This window comes from Pongo abelii, chromosome 12 (assembly GCF_028885655.2).
Source record: "Pongo abelii isolate AG06213 chromosome 12, NHGRI_mPonAbe1-v2.0_pri, whole genome shotgun sequence".
Lineage (NCBI taxonomy): Eukaryota > Metazoa > Chordata > Mammalia > Primates > Hominidae > Pongo > Pongo abelii.
Window position 1 is genome coordinate 69772400 of NC_071997.2, and position 17136 is coordinate 69789535.

A 17136-nucleotide genomic window follows, 5' to 3' on the forward strand; every position below is an offset into this window, starting at 1 on the left:
AGGGAAGTTATTGTTCAGACGATGTAGATTTTCAGTTTTACAAGATGAAAAAATTCTGGAGATCTGTTATATAACAACATACATATAGTTAACACTAATGTACCATACACTTAAAATGGTTAAGATGGTAAATTTTGTGTTTTTGACCACAGTGAAAAAAACTTTAGGGTTGTTATATTATACTGAATCTATAAATGGCAAAATTACAAATCAATTTCTAATGTGAGAATTTCAGATAATTCAGAGGTCAAATGTTTAATTCAAATGGAATATTGAAATTAAATTGTCAGTGTGCTGCTTTAATATTATTGAGGTAATAATATATTACAATACTTTTTTAAAAAGATACTTCCTCCTGAAGAATAATTATCCAAAGAATAACAGTCACTCACGTTATAATACACAGATAATACTTTTGCAAGTGAATTAAATCCAATGCATTTTTATATTAATAGCAATTAATCTGTCATTAATTATTGTTCAGGGTTTGCAATACAGCGTTCATTATGATGAATTAATTTGGCTTTTTCTAATAGGAAATGTGTTGGTTTAGGAAGTACAGCACTTATGATATTTTGTTATGTTAGACTTAATAAACTTTAAGACTTTATAGAAAAACAAACAGTTTTCTAAATAAGTTTTAATGTTAAGTCAAAAGTTAACTTTTAGGGAATAATCTGTGTAGTTTTGACATCTGTATATAATGAAGTCTACTCTATATTTAAAACATATTTGAAGCGTCATCTTTATGTAAATCACCGTACTGGGCTTCGTGAGAAATATAAAAATGAATTGCTTCAATCCCTGGACTCAAGGATCCTGTGTTACCAAGGTAATTTCAAGAATTTCTGATTCCTTAAACTGTGTTGCAATGAATTATTTAACTTCGTAGCTCTCCTTAATTCCTCTCTCACCAAGCAGTTTAAATTCTTTCTGCCTGTATCAAGGTGGTTCTCAAACCTGGGTCAAAGCTGAATCACCTGAGGATCTTTTAGAACATACACAGATGAGAACTATATCCTTACACATCCTGATTTACATTGCAGTGGAATTTGAACACTTGTGTCTTAAAAAAATGATCAAGTGCTTGGGAATGACTAGTGATTGCAAAAGGGCAGAAGTTTTCCTTCTAGTATGATGGAAATGGTCTAAAATTAGATTATGATGATGGTTGTACAACTCTATAAATTTATTAGAATAATTACTGTAAATAACTGAATTTTCCACTTAGAATGAGTTTTATGCCATGTAAATTATACTTCTATAAGGTAGATAAGAAGAAAAAAGCTATAGGATATGGCCAAAATGTTACTCAGTAGTATGTATAGTCTTTAAAATGCATTTATTGGAAAGAAAAATCCTGACTATAGATGAACAGAGCATTCAATATGAGAAAATGGAAAAAAAAAAACAAAATTAGAAAGAAGAAAATAAAGATAGAAACAGAAATTTGATATAAATAAAACTAGGGACTAAATAACTTGTTCTTTGAAAAGAGCAATTTAATAAACAAACCTTTACTAATTCCAATAAAAAAGAAAAAAGCACAATATCAGCACTGATAATAGAATAGTGGCATAACTATAGTCAGGAGATGTGAAAAATATTAGAATAGTATATGCAACTTTGTAACAATATATTGAGAAACTAGATGAAATAAAAGGGTTTTTTTTGTTTTTCTTTTTTGTTTTTTTTGTTTTGTTTTTTTTTTTTTTGAGACAGGGTCTTACTGTCACCCAGGCTGACGTGCAGTGGTATGTACAATCACAGCTCACTGCAGCCTCAACCTCCTAGGCTCAAGGGATCATCCTGCCTCAGCCTCCCATGTAGCTGGGACCACAGGTGCATGCTACCACATCTTCCTAATTTTTGTTATTTTTTTGTAGAGATGAGGTCTCACTTTGTTGCCTAGAGTGGTCTTGAACTCCTGGAATCAAGCAATCCTCCCACCTCAGTCTCCCAAAGTGCTGGGATTACAGGCATGAGCCACCATGCTCAGCTTGAAGAGTTTTTGAGAAAATATAAAACTGTCAAATTATATACAAGAAAAGGTAAAAAAAAAAAATAGATCAATATTCTTAGTTTTTTTTTAAGTTAGTCAAACATATTCTTCCCCACAAAGTTCCAGGTCTAGGTGATTTTGTGGGTAAATTTTCTCAAACCTTGAAGATTTGAGAAACTTCTTATGTTATTTAAACTGGTTTAGAGACTAGAAAGAGATAGAAATCTGTCAAATCTCTTCTATGAGGTTAACATATTTAGACAAAAACCAAAAATAAAACAAAAGAAAAGAAAACAAAGAAAAAATAGTAGCCCTGTCTCATTCATAAATATAGATACAAAGAATCTAAATTAAATATTAGTAAATCTAAATATAGCAGTATATGAAAAACAATACATCATCATCAAATAGAATTTAGAAATGGAAGAATGGTTCAACATCAGCACATTTGTTACTTTAATTCAATATATTAATATAGGCTGGGCGTGGTGGCTCATGCCTGTAATCCCAGCACTTTAGGAGGCCAAGGCAGGTGGATCGTCTGAGGTCAGGAGTTCGAGACCAGTCTGGCCAACATAGTGAAATCCCATCTCTACTAAAAATACAATTAAATTAGCTGGGCGTGCTGGTGCGCACCTGTAATCCCAGCTATTCCGGGGGCTTAGGCAGGAGAATCACTTGAATCTGGGAGGCGGACGTTGTAGTGAACTGAGATCCAGACATTGCACTCCAGCCTGGGCAACAGGAGCAAAACTCTGTCTAAAAATAAATATATATTAATATATTACAGGTCATTTACTCCTTTTGATAGATTCAGAAAAGGCAACACCAATTCTTGAAAAAATTTTCATAAGCTATGAAGAGAATAAAACTTGCTTAATTTGATAAAGAGTATATATCTGATGTCAATAGCAAACTTTGTATTAAATCTTAAAGCACTGGAGACATATACCTGTTTGAGTCAGGTATAAGACAAAAATGCATCATCTTAATATTTTTCAACAGTGTCCTAGAAACCCTAACTAATGAAGCAAAGAAAAATAATTCTCTCTCTCTCTCTGCAGACAGTTAATACATAAAAGGAGAGGGAATATTAGAATAGAGGAAACAAACTGCCATGATTATATATCTAAAAAAAGATACAGATGTTATGTTTAGAGACTGGCAAGATGGCTGAATAGGAGCAGCTCCAGTCTGTAGCTCCCAGAGAAATCAACACAGAAGGCAGATGATTTCTGCATTTCCAACTGAGGTACCCAGCTCATCTCACTGGGACTGGTTAGACAGTGGGTGTGGCCCATGGAGTGCGATCCAAAGCAGGGTGGGGTGTTGCCTCACCTGGGAAGCTCAAGGGGTCGGGGACCTCCCTCCACCAGCCAAGGGAAGCCGTGAGGGACTGCCATGAGGAATGATGCACTCTGGCCCAGATACTACGCTTTTCCCACAGTCTTTACCACCCATAGACCAGGAGATTCCCTTGGGTGCCTATGCCACCAGGGCCCTGGATTTCAAACACAAAACTGGGCGGCCGTTTGGGCAGACACCGAGCTAGCTGCAGGAGTTTGTTTTTGTTTTTGTTTTTTCTTCATACCCCAGTGGCACCTGGAATGCCAGCGATAAAGAACTGTTCACTCCCCTGGAAGGGGGCTGAAGTGAGGGAGCCAAGTGGTCTAGCTCAGTGGATCCTACCCCGAGGGGCTCAGCAAGCTAAGATCCAGTGGCTTGAAATTCTTGCTGTCAGCACAGCAGTCTGAAGTCGACCTGGGATGCTCAAGCTTGGTGGTGAGAGGGTCGTCCGCCATTACTGAGGCTTGAGTAGGCAGTTTTCTTCTCACAGTGGAAACAAAGCCCCTAGGAAGCTCCAATTGGGTAGAGCCCTCTGCAGCTCAGCAAAGCCACTGTAGCCAGACTGCCTCTCTAGATTCCTACTCGCTGGGCAGGGCATCTCTGAAAAACAGACAGCATCCCCAGTCAGGGGCTTATAGATAAAACCCCCATCTCCCTGGGACAGAGCACCTGGGGGAAGGGGTGGCTGTGGACGCAGCTTCAGCAGACTTAAACATCCTTGCCTGCAGGCTCTGCAGAGAGCAGCATTATCTCCCATCACAGTGTTTGAGCTCTGCTAAGGATCAGACTGCCACCTCAAGGAGGTCCCTGACCCCCATGTCTCCTGACTGGGAGACACCTCCCAGCAGGGGCCGAAAGACACCTCATACAGGAGAGCTCTGGCTGGCATCTGGCGGGTGCCCCTCTGGGATGAAGCTTCCAGAGGAAGGAACAGCAGCAATCTTTGCTGTTCTGTAGTCCCTGCTGGTGATACCCAGGCAAACAGGGTCTGGAGTAGACCCCCAGCAAGCTCCAGCAGACCGGCAGAAGAGGGACCTGACTCTTAGAAGGAAAACTAACAAACAGAAAGGAACAGCATCAACATCAACAAAAAGGATGTCCACTCAGAAACCCCATTCAAACATCACCAACATCAAAGACCAAAGGTAGATAAATCCATGAAGATGGGGAGAAACCAGCACAAAAAAGCTGAAAATTCCAAAAACCAGAATGCCTCTTCTACTCCAAAGAATCACAACTCCTCGCCAGCAAGGGAACAAAACTGGATGGATAATAAGTTTGACAAATTGACAGAAGGAGTCTTCAGAAGGTGGGTAATAACAAACTGCTTCAAGCTAAAGGAGCATGTTCTAACCCAATGCAAGGAACCTAAGAACCTTGATAAAAGGTTAGAGGATTGCTAACTAGAATAATCAGTTTAGAGGAGAACATAAATGACCTGATGGAGCTGAAAAACACAGCACAAGAACTTTGTGAAGCATACACAAGTGGAAGAAAGGATATCAGAGATTGAGAAGATCAACTTAATGAAATAAAGTGTGAAACCAAGAGTAGAGAAAAAAAAATGAAAAGAAACAAACAAAACCTTCCAAGAAATATGGAACTATGTGAAAAGACCAAACCTACGTCTGATTGGTGTACCTGAAAGTGACAAGGAGAATGGAAACAAGTTGGAAAACACTCCTCAGGATATTATCCAGGAGAACTTCCCCAACCAATCAAGACAGGCCAACATTCAAATTCAGGAAATACAGAGAAAACCACAAAGATATTCCTCGAGAAGAGCAAGCCTGAGACACATAATCGTCAGATTCACCAAGGTTGAAATAAAGGAAAAAATGTTTATGGCAGCCAGAGAGAAAGGTCGGGTTACCCACAAAGGGAAGCCATCAGACTAACAGCAGATCTCTCAGCAGAAACCCTACAAGCCAGAAGAGAGTAGGGGCCAATATTCAACATTCTTAAAAAAATTTTCAACCCAGAATCTCATATCCAGCCAAACTAAGCTTCATAAGCGAAGGAGAAATGAAATCCTTTACAGACAATTAAATGCTGAGAGATTTTATCACCATCAGGCCTGCCTTACAAGAGCTCCTGAAGGAAGCACTAAATATGGAAAAGAAAAACCATTACCAGCCACTGCAAAAACACACCAAATTGTAAAGATCATCAACACTGTGAAGTAACTGCATCAACTAATGGACAAAATAACTAGCTAGCATCATAACAACAGGGTCAAATTCACACATAACAATATTAACCTTAAATGGAAAAGGGATAAATGCCCCAATTAAGAGACACAGACTGGCAAATTGGATAAAGAGTCAAGACCCATCACCATGCTGTATTCAGGAGGCCATCTCACATGCAAAGACACACATAGGCTCAAAATAAAAGGATGGAGGAATATTCACCAACCAAATAGAAAGCAAAAAAATAGCAGGAATTGCAATCCTAATCTCTGATAGAACAGACTTTAAACCAACAAAGATCAAAAGAGACAAGGGCATTACGTAATGGTAAAGGGATCAATGCAACAAGAAGAGCTAACTATCCTAAATATATATGCACCCAATACAGGAGCACCCAGATTCATAAAGCAAGAGACCTACAAAGAGACTTAGACTCCCACACAATACTGGTGGGAGACTTTAACACCCCACTGTCAATATTAGACAGAACAATGAGACAGAAAATTAGCAGGGATATTCAGGACTTGAACTCAGCTCTGGACCAAGTGGACCTAATAGACATCTATAGAACTCTGCATCCCAAATCAACAGAATATACATTCTTCTCAGCACCATATTGCATTTGTTCTAAAATCCACCACATAATTGGAAGTAAAACACTCCTCAGCAAAAGCAAAAGAACAGAAATCATAACAAACAGTCTCTCAGAGCACAGTGCAATCAAATTAGAACTCAGGATTAAGAAAGTCACTCAAAACCGCACAACTACATGAAAACTGAATGACCTGCTCCTGAATGACTACAGGGTAAATAACGAAATTAAGGCAGAAATAAATAAGTTCTTTGAAACCAATGAGAACAAAGATACAACATATTAGAATCTCTGGGACACAGCTAAAGCAGTGTTTAGAGGGAAATTTATAGCACTAAATGCCCCACAAGAGAAAGCAGGAGAGATCTAAAATCAACACCCTAATATTACAATTAAAAGAACTAGAGAAGCAAGAGCCAACAAATTCAAAAGCTAGCAGAAGACAAGAAATAACTAAGATTAGAGCAGAATTGAAGGAGATAGAGACATGAAAAACCCTTCAAAAAAAATCCGTGAATCCAGGAGCTGGTTTTTTGAAGAGACCAACAAAATAGATAGACCACTAGCCAGACAAATAAAGAAGAAAAGAGAGAAGAATCAAATAGATACAATAAAAAATGATAAAGGGGATATCACCACTGATCCCACAGGAATACAAACTACCATCAGAGAATACTACAAATACCTCTATGCAAATAAACTAGAAAATCTAGAAGAAATAGATACATTCTTGGAAACATACACCCTCCCAAGTTTAAACCAGGAAGAAGTCAAAGGCCTGAATAGACCAATAACAAGTTCTGAAATTGACACAGTAATTAATAGCCTACCAACCAAAAAAATTCTAGGACTGGATGGATTCACAGCCAAATTCTACCAGAGGTACAAAGAGGAGCTGGTACCATTCCTTCTGAAACTATTCCAGACATTAGAAAAAAGAGGGACTCATCTCTAACTCATTTTATGAGGCTAGCATCATCCTGATACCAAAACCTAGCAGAAACAAAACTAAAAAAGAAAATTTCAGGCCAATATACCTGATAAACATTGATGTGAAAATCCTTAATAAAATACTGATAAACCGAATCCAGCAGCACATCAAAAAGCTTATCTACCACAATCAAGTTGGCTTCATCCCTGGGATGCAAGGCTTGTTCAACATACGCAAATTAATAAATGTAATCCATCACATAAACACAACCAAAGACAAAAACCACATGATTACCTCAATAGATGCAGAAAAGGCCTTCAATAAAATTCCACACCCCTTCATGCAAAAACTCTCAATAAATTAGGTATTGATAGACCATATCTCAAAATAATGAGAGCTATTTATGACAAACACACAGCTAATATCATACTAAATGGGCAAAAACTGCAAGCATTCACTTTGAAAACCTGCACAAGACAAGGATGCCCTCTCTTACCACTCCTATTCAACATAGTATTGGAAGTTCTGGCCAGGGCAATCAGGCAAGAGAAATAAACAAAGGTATTCAAATAGGAAGCGAGGAAGTCAAATTGTCTCTGTTTGCAGATGACATGATTGTATATTTAGAAAATCCCATTGTGTCAGCCCAAAATCTCCTTAGGCTGATACACAACTACAGCAAAGTCTCAGGATACAAAATCAATGTGCAAAAATCACAAGCATTCCTATACACCAATAATAGAACAGAGAGCCAAATCCTGGCGAACTCCCATTCACAACTGCTACAAAGAGAATAAAATAGCTAGGAATACAACTTACAAGGGATGTGAAGGACCTCTTCAAGGAGAACTACAAACCACTGCTCAAGGACATAAGAAAGGACACAAACAAATGGAAAAACATTCCATGCTCATGGATAGGAAGAATCAATATCGTGAAAATGGCCATACTGCCCAAAGTAATTTATAGATTCAATGCTATCTCCATCAAGCTACCATTGCCTTTCTTCACAGAATTAGAAAAATCTACTTTAAATTTCATATAGAACTAACAAAGAGCCCACATAGCCAAGACAATCCTAAGCAAAAAGAACAAAGCTGGAGGCATCATGCTACCTGACTTCAAACTATGCTACAAAGCTGCAGTAACCAAAACAGCATGGTGCTGGTACCAAAACAGAGATATAGACCAATGGAACAGAATAGAGGCCTCAGAAATAACACCATACATCTACAATGATCTGATCTTTGACAAACTTGACATAAACAAGCAATAGGGAAAGGACTCCCTATTTAATAAATGGTGTTGGGAAAACTGGCTAGCCATATGCAGAAAACAAACTGGACCCCTTCCTTACACCTTACATAAAAATTAACGCAAGATGGATTAAAGACTGAAACATAAGACCTAAAGCCATAAAAACCCTAGAAGAAAACCTAGGCAACACAATTCAGGAGATAGGCATGGGCAAAAACTTCATGACTAAAACACAAAAAGCAATGGCAACAAAAGCCAAAATTGACAAATGGGATCTAATTAAACTAAAGAGCTTCTGCACAGCAAAAGAAACTATCACGAGAGTGAACAGGCAAGCTTCAGAATGGGAGAAAATTTTTGCAATCTATCCATCTGACAAAGGGCTAATATCCAGAACCTACAAAGAACTTAAACAAATTTACAAGAAAAAAACAACCCCACCAAAAAGTGGGCAAAGAATATGAACAGACACTTCTCAAAATAAGATATTTATGCAGCCAACAAACATATGAAAAAAAGCTCATCATCACTGCTCATTAGAGAAATGCAAATCAAAACCACAATGAGTTACCATCTCACACCAGTTCGAGTGGCAATCATTAAAAGTCAGGAAACAACAGATGCTGGAGAGGATGTGGAGAAATAGGAACGCTTTTACACTGTTGGTGGGAGTGTAAATTACTTCAACCTTGTGGAAGACAGTGTGGTGATTCCTCAAGGATCTAGAACCAGAAATACCATTTAACCCAGCAATCCCATTACTGGGTATATACCCAAAGGATTATAAATCATTCTACTATAAAGACACATGGACATGTATGTTTATTGCAGCACTGTTCACAATAGCAAAGCCTTGGAACCAATCCAAACGCCCATCAATGATAGAATGGATGAGGAAAATGTGGCACATATACACCATGGAATACTATGCAGCCATAAAAAAGGATGAGTTCATGTCCTTTGCAGGGACATGGATGAAGCTAGAAACCATTATTCTGAGCAAACTAACACAGGAACAGAAAACCAAACACCCCATGTTCTCACTCATAAGTGGGAGTTGAACAATGAGAATACATGGACACAGGGAGAGGAACGTCACACACTGGGGCCTGTCAGGGGTTGGGGGCTAGTGGAGGGATAGCATTAAGAGAAACACCTAAGGTAGGTGATGGGTTGATTGGTACAGCAAACCACCATGGCACGTGTATACCTATGTAACAAACCTGCACGTTCTGCACATGTACCCTAGAACTTAAAGTATAATAAAAAAGATACAAAGAATTGATCAACAAAGTATTAGAACTAATAAGACATTTCAGTAAGAAGGAGATGTGTAATATCAATATACAAATTACTAGTAGATACTAATAGTAACCAATAAGAAATGAAAAGAGACCGCATTTATATTAACAATGAAACTGTCAATGGAACAACCTTACCCAAAAATATGCAAGAGATAAAAGAAACTATAAAACTTTCTAGAAAGTATTTTAAAAGACCCAGATATGTGGTGGTGCACACCTGTAGTCCCAGCTACTAGGGAGGCTGAGATGGGAGGAACTACTGAACCCAGGAGGCGGAAGTTGCAATGAGCGGTGATCAGGCCACTGCACTCCAGTTTGGGTGACAGAGCGAAACCCTGTCTCAAAACAAAACAAAAAACAAAACAAAAAAAACAGAAAAAAAACCCAGATAAAGAGGAAAACATGTCATGATTATAAATGGCAGGGTTCAATTTGTAAAGCTAAGTCACTTCAAATTCAAAAGCTCCTATTTATTTATTTATTTATTTGAGGGAGTTTCATTCTTGTAGCCCAGACTGGAGTGCAGTGGCACGACCTTGGCTCACTGCAACCTCCGCCTCCTGGGTTTAAGTGATTGGAGTGCAGGGGTGCGATCTTGGCTCACTGCAACCTCCACCTCCTGGGCTTAACTGATTCTCCTGCTTCAGCCCCCAGAGCAGCTGGGATTAAAAGCACCTGCCACCACGCCCAACTAATTTTCATATTTTTAGTAGAGATGGGGTGTCTCCATGTTGGCCAGGGTGGTCTCGAATTTTTTAAATGAAACTTGGCAAACTAATCTCAAGTTCATTTGGATGAGTAAATTAGTAACAATTACAAGCAAGCTACAAGAATAAAAATAAAGAAACTGAATTCCTCAGGTATCAAAACTTACTATAAGGTTGTAGTCAAAATAGTGTAGTATTGGTACAGAAACAGAGCAATTAAATATAATAGAGGATTCAGAAACAGATCCAAATAAATTCAATATTTAGTATATGAAAAATATGTCACTTCAAGCCTTGTGGAAAGAATAGACTAATAAATCATTTGGGGATGAATGGATTTTTATTTACAAGAAAAAAATTAGAGTTTAGAGTTCTCTTCATATAACACATTTTAAAAACTAAATTCAAAGGATTAAATAGCTAAATGTAAAAAGGCAAAACTGTAAAAGTTCTAGAATAAAATACAGGAAATATTTTTTACACTCTTGGGGTGGAAAGGTCTTCCTAAATAAGACAAAATTCAGAAGCCACAAAGAAAAAAACATACAGATGACTGTATAAAGATATAAAACTTCTGTAAAAGACGTTTATAACAGAAGTATTACTACACCTGGTATAAAACAACTCCAATGAATATAAACAAAACAAACAAATAAATAAATGGCAAACACCCAGTAGGAACAAAAGCAAAGAATATGAAGAAGTAGTTCACAAAAGAATAAAATGCTAATACCTAATAAGCACATGAAAAGATGTTCAGCTTCACTGGCGATTAGGAAAATGCAAATTAAAAATGAGATTCCATCTTTCTCTGTCAAATTACCAAATATTAAACATTGAAAATTCCAGGTTTGCCTAGAATATGCAGGAACATAACACATATACTTCTGGTACACAGTGAATTGGGACAAGCAATTTGGAGTGACAAATAACTGGCAAATAATTATTATTACAATGTGACAATAACTATCAAAATTAAAATATTTTCAACTAGTAGTTTTAGATTTACATCCTGTAGAAATATTTGCACAAATGTGTAAAGATATATGTGTAAGGAACTTTATTTGTAATCGCTAAAAATATAAGACAATCTAAATGTCCAACAATAGGGCAATGATTTAATGGATGCTGAAATAGTCATAAAATGAAAACTTCTATAGAGGTTTAAAGATTAGAGGTAAGTCTGATGAATTATTAGTATAAAGTTATGGGTCAATATGTAAAGTATGATTTTATTTTTGTGAAAAGAAACAACGTATGTGCCTGAATGTTCTTTGAAAAATGTCTAGAAAGATGTCAAAACTTTGACGGTGCCTACCTTTTGGGAATGGGTATGTAAATTGGTAGTGAGGTGTGGGATGTATGTGAGTAGTTGGAGATTTTCACTTTCTACTTTATAAATTGTTTATGTATATATTCTATAAATAATTCCATATTCACAGAGTTAGTTTGTATTAAAAATAAAATGAACATATACAAAGGGATACAACAGACTAGGTCAATTGTACAAAATATATTTTATGGGAATTTGCCATTTAAAGCTGAGCAGAACTGAAATAAACTGTGACTCCCCCAAATCCTAAACAAGGAATTTTGAACCCTAACTTTGTTTATGGATTTGTGTGAACTGCAAAATAGTTACAAAATTTAGGGATTTAATTGGTACCAGAGCCAAAGCTGTATATTTTCTAGAACAAAACAACAGTGGAGACTTCAGATATGATGCACATTCTGTTTTGGATCTGGGCCCACCCACACAAACGGACAACACCACAGACATCAGTGCCTTTCCTGGAGTTCATCCACCTTTTCACTCCAAGAAAGTTACTTCTCTTGCTATGCAGAACCCCATCAAAAAGTGGGCAAAGGATATGAACAGACACTTCTCAAAAGAAGACATTTATGCAGCCAAAAGACACATGAAAAAATGCTCATCATCACTGGCCATCAGAGAAATGCAAATCAAAACCACAATGAGATACCATCTCACACCAGTTAGAATGGCAATCATTAAAAAGTCAGGAAACAACAGGTGTTGGAGAGGATGTGGAGAAATAGGAACACTTTTACACTGTTGGTGGGACTGTAAACTAGTTCAACCACTGTGGAAGTCAGTGTGGTGATCCTCAGGGATCTAGAACTAGAAATACCATTTGACCCAGCCATCCCATTACTGGGTATATACCCAAAGGATTATAAATCATGCTGCTATAAAGACACATGCACACCTATGTTTATTGTGGCACTATTCACAATAGCAAAGACTTGGAACCAACCCAGATGTCCAACAATGATAGACTGGATTAAGAAAATGTGGCACATATACATCATGGAATACTATGCAGCCATAAAAAATGATGAGTTCATGTCCTTTGTAGGGACATGGATGAAATTGGAAATCATCATTCTCAGTAAACTATCGCAAGGACAAAAAACCAAACACCGCATGTTCTCACTCATAGATGGGAATTGAACAATGAGAACACATGGACACAGGAAGGGGAACATCACACTCTGGGGACTGTTGTGGGGTGAGGGGAGGGGGGAGGGATAGCATTAGGAGATATACCTAATGCTAAATGATGAGTTAATGGGTGCAGCACACCAGCATGGCACACGTATACATATGTAGCTAACCTGCACATTGTGTACATGTACCCTAAAACTTAAAGTATAATCATAATTAAAAAAAAAAAAAGAAACTGTTTTAGAAAAAAAAAAAAAAAAAGAAAGTTACTTCTCATTCTCAGTTTCCCTGTTTCCTTAGCCATCCTTGATTTCACCCTGTCTTGGTTCCCAACCATTCATCTCTTCTTCTGAATCAGTGTTCATGTTTTCTTTTCTGTGACCTGTTCCAGGATAACACTTCTGGTATTTTTTTCCCTCCAGCCTTACATGTGTTCCTCACTACATACCAGCCAGCTGGACCTGCCCTCAGCTACCTCATCTCTCTCTGTGACCTGATGACAGAAAAGCACATGATTCTCTTCACCTGACTTCATATATGGGTCCATGGTAGAGTTCTCTTACTTAAGCATGAAACTCTTGAAGAGAGCATAAACTTTGTTTAAGAAACCAGTATAACCCAGCACTACCTTGTGAATAATTACAGTACAAACCTCATTTGCTGCTTAAACTATATCTTTTTTAAATCAGTTTTAAACATTTAAAAGTTGTGATGTCACATATTCTAATGGAAAATTGCAATTTCCAAATCTCTAGTCTTGAATCATTGGTTAATAAATGTTCCTGATCTGGTTTGTTTAGTTGACTTTGAAATATATCAGTCTGTGGTCCAGAATTTAAAACTTTCAAATTAGAAGAATGCATAGAGATCGATCATCTTATTCAAGGGTATCTGAGCTCCTCACTAGGAGGCCTAGCTATAAGAAAGTGCTGGGATTACAGCTATAAGAAAAAGGAGGAAAAGGAGGAGGAGGAGGAGGAGGAGGAGAAAGAGAAGGAAGAAGAGAATAAAGAACAGTTTTGACCAGTAATATAAACATAGTTCTAAATCTGAATAACAATTTATTCTTCCAAAGTACAGTATAAGCCTACAGATCTAGTCTAAAATTACAAGTATATTTGGTTTCAATTTGGATTCCAGATTAACATCAAGTGTAGCAGCTTTTTTTTTTTTTTTTTTTTTTTGAGATGGAGTTTCACTCTTGTCGCCCAGGCTGGAACGCAGTGGCAGGATCTCGGCTCACTGCAACCTCCGCTGCCCAGGTTCAGGAGATTCTCCTACCTCAGCCTCCGTAGTAGCTAGGATTACAGGCACACGCCACTACACCTGGCTAATTTTTGTACTTTTAGTTGAGACGCGGTTTCATCACGTTGTCCAAGCTGGTCTTGAACTCCTGACCTCAGGTGATCCGCCTGCCTCAGCCTCCCAAAGTGCTGAGATTACAGGCATGAGCCACCATGCCTGGCCACTTTTTTCCTTTTATTTCAGTAGTTTCTTTTAAAAAAAAGATATACTTTTTTACAATCAGATAAATCCAAATGTTAGCCAGAATTGGTCCCATAGCCATAAAATTTAGTATAATACTCGGATTCATATGCTTGCCTCTAAAATTTCAGAGATTTGGTATTGCTGTTAGTTTAATGAGTTTTTCTTAAAATTGAGCAACTTGGCTAGAGAAAATTTATTAATTTAGAGTTTATAATATAAGCGCAATTGAAGAAACTCATAGTATGAATCATGTCATCAAAATTTGTAAATCTCTTTTGAAATTGTGACTTTATTTCTACTAGTCATATGATACTTCAAAATCTGTGATTCCATGGAGCCAAGAGTAGCTCTTCAATAGGAAATGAATGAGTGCTTCAGGTAAATTCTGTAAAATCCACATGGTCAGTTTGAGTCTCAATATCTGTACTTCCTTGAACAAATAAATGATGTATTTGTTTTTCCTTTCTCAGCTGCTGATCCCATTAGTAAGAAAATACAGTCTTATGAGCAATGATGGAGCTGCATCTCTTAGGGGTGTTTGACTCCCAAGAGACCAAAGAGCAAAGAGAATGTCAATTTAAAAAAATCTAATGTTTCCATGACTTAGCTATTTAACTGCTTTAAAATAAATGAATGCTGCTTCAAGTTCTTTCAAATACCCCACATCTTGGCAACAACGAAAGGAATTAACATGAAGAAAATTTACAATCCTTCATCACATCGAACAATGTCCCACATTTGAGAAGTTCACAGCACAGATTTCTGGTGACTGAAAGAAAGGAAAGACCTTCTTTGGATTTGAATAAACAGATGGACTTTCTTCTCCTTTTTCTTATAGTGCCCCATTTGTGTAAAGGGAGGTGGGAAGAAAATAGCTTAGCTTAAAAGAGTGTCCTATAAAATAAAAGGTTTCATACTTGCCTATAGCTAATCTCTGAAGGTGGTTACGAAAGAGGATTTCTAAAACATTTTATATGCAATGGCCCAGACATTCGCATAAGTGGTCAAACTTTCAAGATGACAACTTAAAAATATAATGCTCCTTTTGGACAAGCTTGTTTTTAAAATAGCACCATCATTAACTTTGGCAAATCCAATTCTTAAATATCCTTTAAAATAGTTGATAAAAGAAAGAAGGTCTCAGAACTATATAATGGTTGCAATTCATTTCTTAAAACCTCTTATTTTGAAATAATTTTAGAATCATAGAAAGTTGCAAATATAGTATAAGGAGTCCCATGTGCCCTACATGATGACATCGTATAGAGGGATAGTACAATATCAAAACCAAGAAATTGACATTGGCACATTACTGTTTTTTTAAATTATACCTTAAGTTTTAGGGTACATGTGCACAACGTGCAGGTTAGTTACATATGTATACATGTGCCATGTTGGTGTGCTGCACCCATTAACTCGTCATTTAACATTAGGTATATCTCCTAATGCTATCCCTCCCCCCTCCCCCCACCCCACAACAGGCCCCCTGTGTGTGATGTTCCCCTTCCTGTGTCCATGTGTTCTCATTGTTCAATTCCCACCTGTGAGTGAGAACATGCAGTGGTTGGTTTTTTGTCCTTGTGACAGTTTACTGAGAATGATGATTTCCAGTTTCATCCATGTCCCTACAAAGGACATGAACTCATCATTTTTTATGGCTGCATAGTATTCCGTGGTGTATATGTGCCACATTTTCTTAATCCAGTCTATCATTGTTGGACATCTGGGTTGGTTCCAAGTCTTTGCTATTGTGAATAGTGCCACAATAAACATAGGTGTGCATGTGTCTTTATAGCAGCATGATTTGTAATCCTTTGGGTATATACCCAGTAATGGGATGACTGGGTCAAATGGTATTTGTAGTTCTAGATCCCTGAGGAATCGCCACACTGACTTCCACAGTGGTTGAACTAGTTTACAGTCCCACCAACAGTGTAAAAGTGTTCCTATTTCTCCACATCTTCTCCAACACCTATTGTTTCCTGACTTTTTAATGATTGCCATTCTAACTGGTGTGAGATGGTATCTCATTGTGGTTTTGATCTGCATTTCTCTGATGGCCAGTGATGATGAGTATTTTTTCATGTGTCTTTTGGTTGCATAAATGTCTTCTTTTGAGAAGTGTCTGTTCATATCCTTTGCCCACTTTTTGATGGGGTTCTTTGTTTTTTTCTTGTAAATTTGTTGGAGTTCATTGTAGATTCTGGATATTAGCCCTTTGCCAGATGAGTAGATTGCAAAAATTTTCTCCCATTCTGTAGGTTGCCTGTTCACTCTCATGGTAGCTTCTTTTGCTCTGCAGAAGCTCTTTAGTTTAATTAGATCCCATTTGTCAATTTTGGCTTTTGTTGCCATTGCTTTTGGTGTTTTAGACATGAAGTCCTTGCCATGCCTATGTCCTGAATGGTATTGCCTAGGTTTTCTTCTAGGGTTTTTATGGTTTCAGGTCTAACATTTAAGTCTTTAATCCATCTTGAATTAATTGTTGTATAAGGTATAAGGAAGGGATCCAGTTTCAGCTTTCTACATATGGCTAGCTAGTTTTCCCAGCACCATTTATTAAATAGGGAATCCTTTCCCCATTGCTTGTTTTTATCAGGTTTGTCAAAGATCAGATAGTTGTAGACATGCAGCATTATTTCTTAGGGCTCTGTTCTGTTCCATTGGTCTATATCTCTGTTTTGGTACCAGTACCACGCTGTTTTGGTTACTGTAGCCTTGTAGTATAGTTTGAAGTCAGGTAGCATGATGCCTCCAGCTTTGTTCTTTTGGCTTAGGATTGACTTGGCAATGTGGGCTCTTGTTTGGTTCCATATGAACTTTAAAGTGATTTTTTCCAATTCTGTGAA

The 17136-nt window shown here is 37.4% G+C and overlaps 1 long non-coding RNA gene across 3 annotated transcripts in view; it reads left to right on the forward strand.

Annotated features, from left to right (window-relative positions):
• LOC129057534 (uncharacterized) overlaps window positions 1-16249 on the forward strand; it is a 44854-nt gene extending 28605 nt beyond the window's left edge. The window contains exons 2-6 of one of the 3 annotated variants that reach the window (XR_008522116.2): window positions 739-832; window positions 1887-2051; window positions 13222-13347; window positions 14590-14665; window positions 14758-15171. This is a non-coding gene — a long non-coding RNA (uncharacterized LOC129057534). Of the gene's footprint in view, window positions 1-738; window positions 833-1886; window positions 2052-13221; window positions 13348-14589; window positions 14666-14757 lie in introns of all 3 variants that reach the window. The other 2 variants (XR_008522118.2, XR_008522117.2) reach the window with 2 other exon arrangements.
• The last annotated feature ends 887 nt before the right edge of the window (window positions 16250-17136 follow it).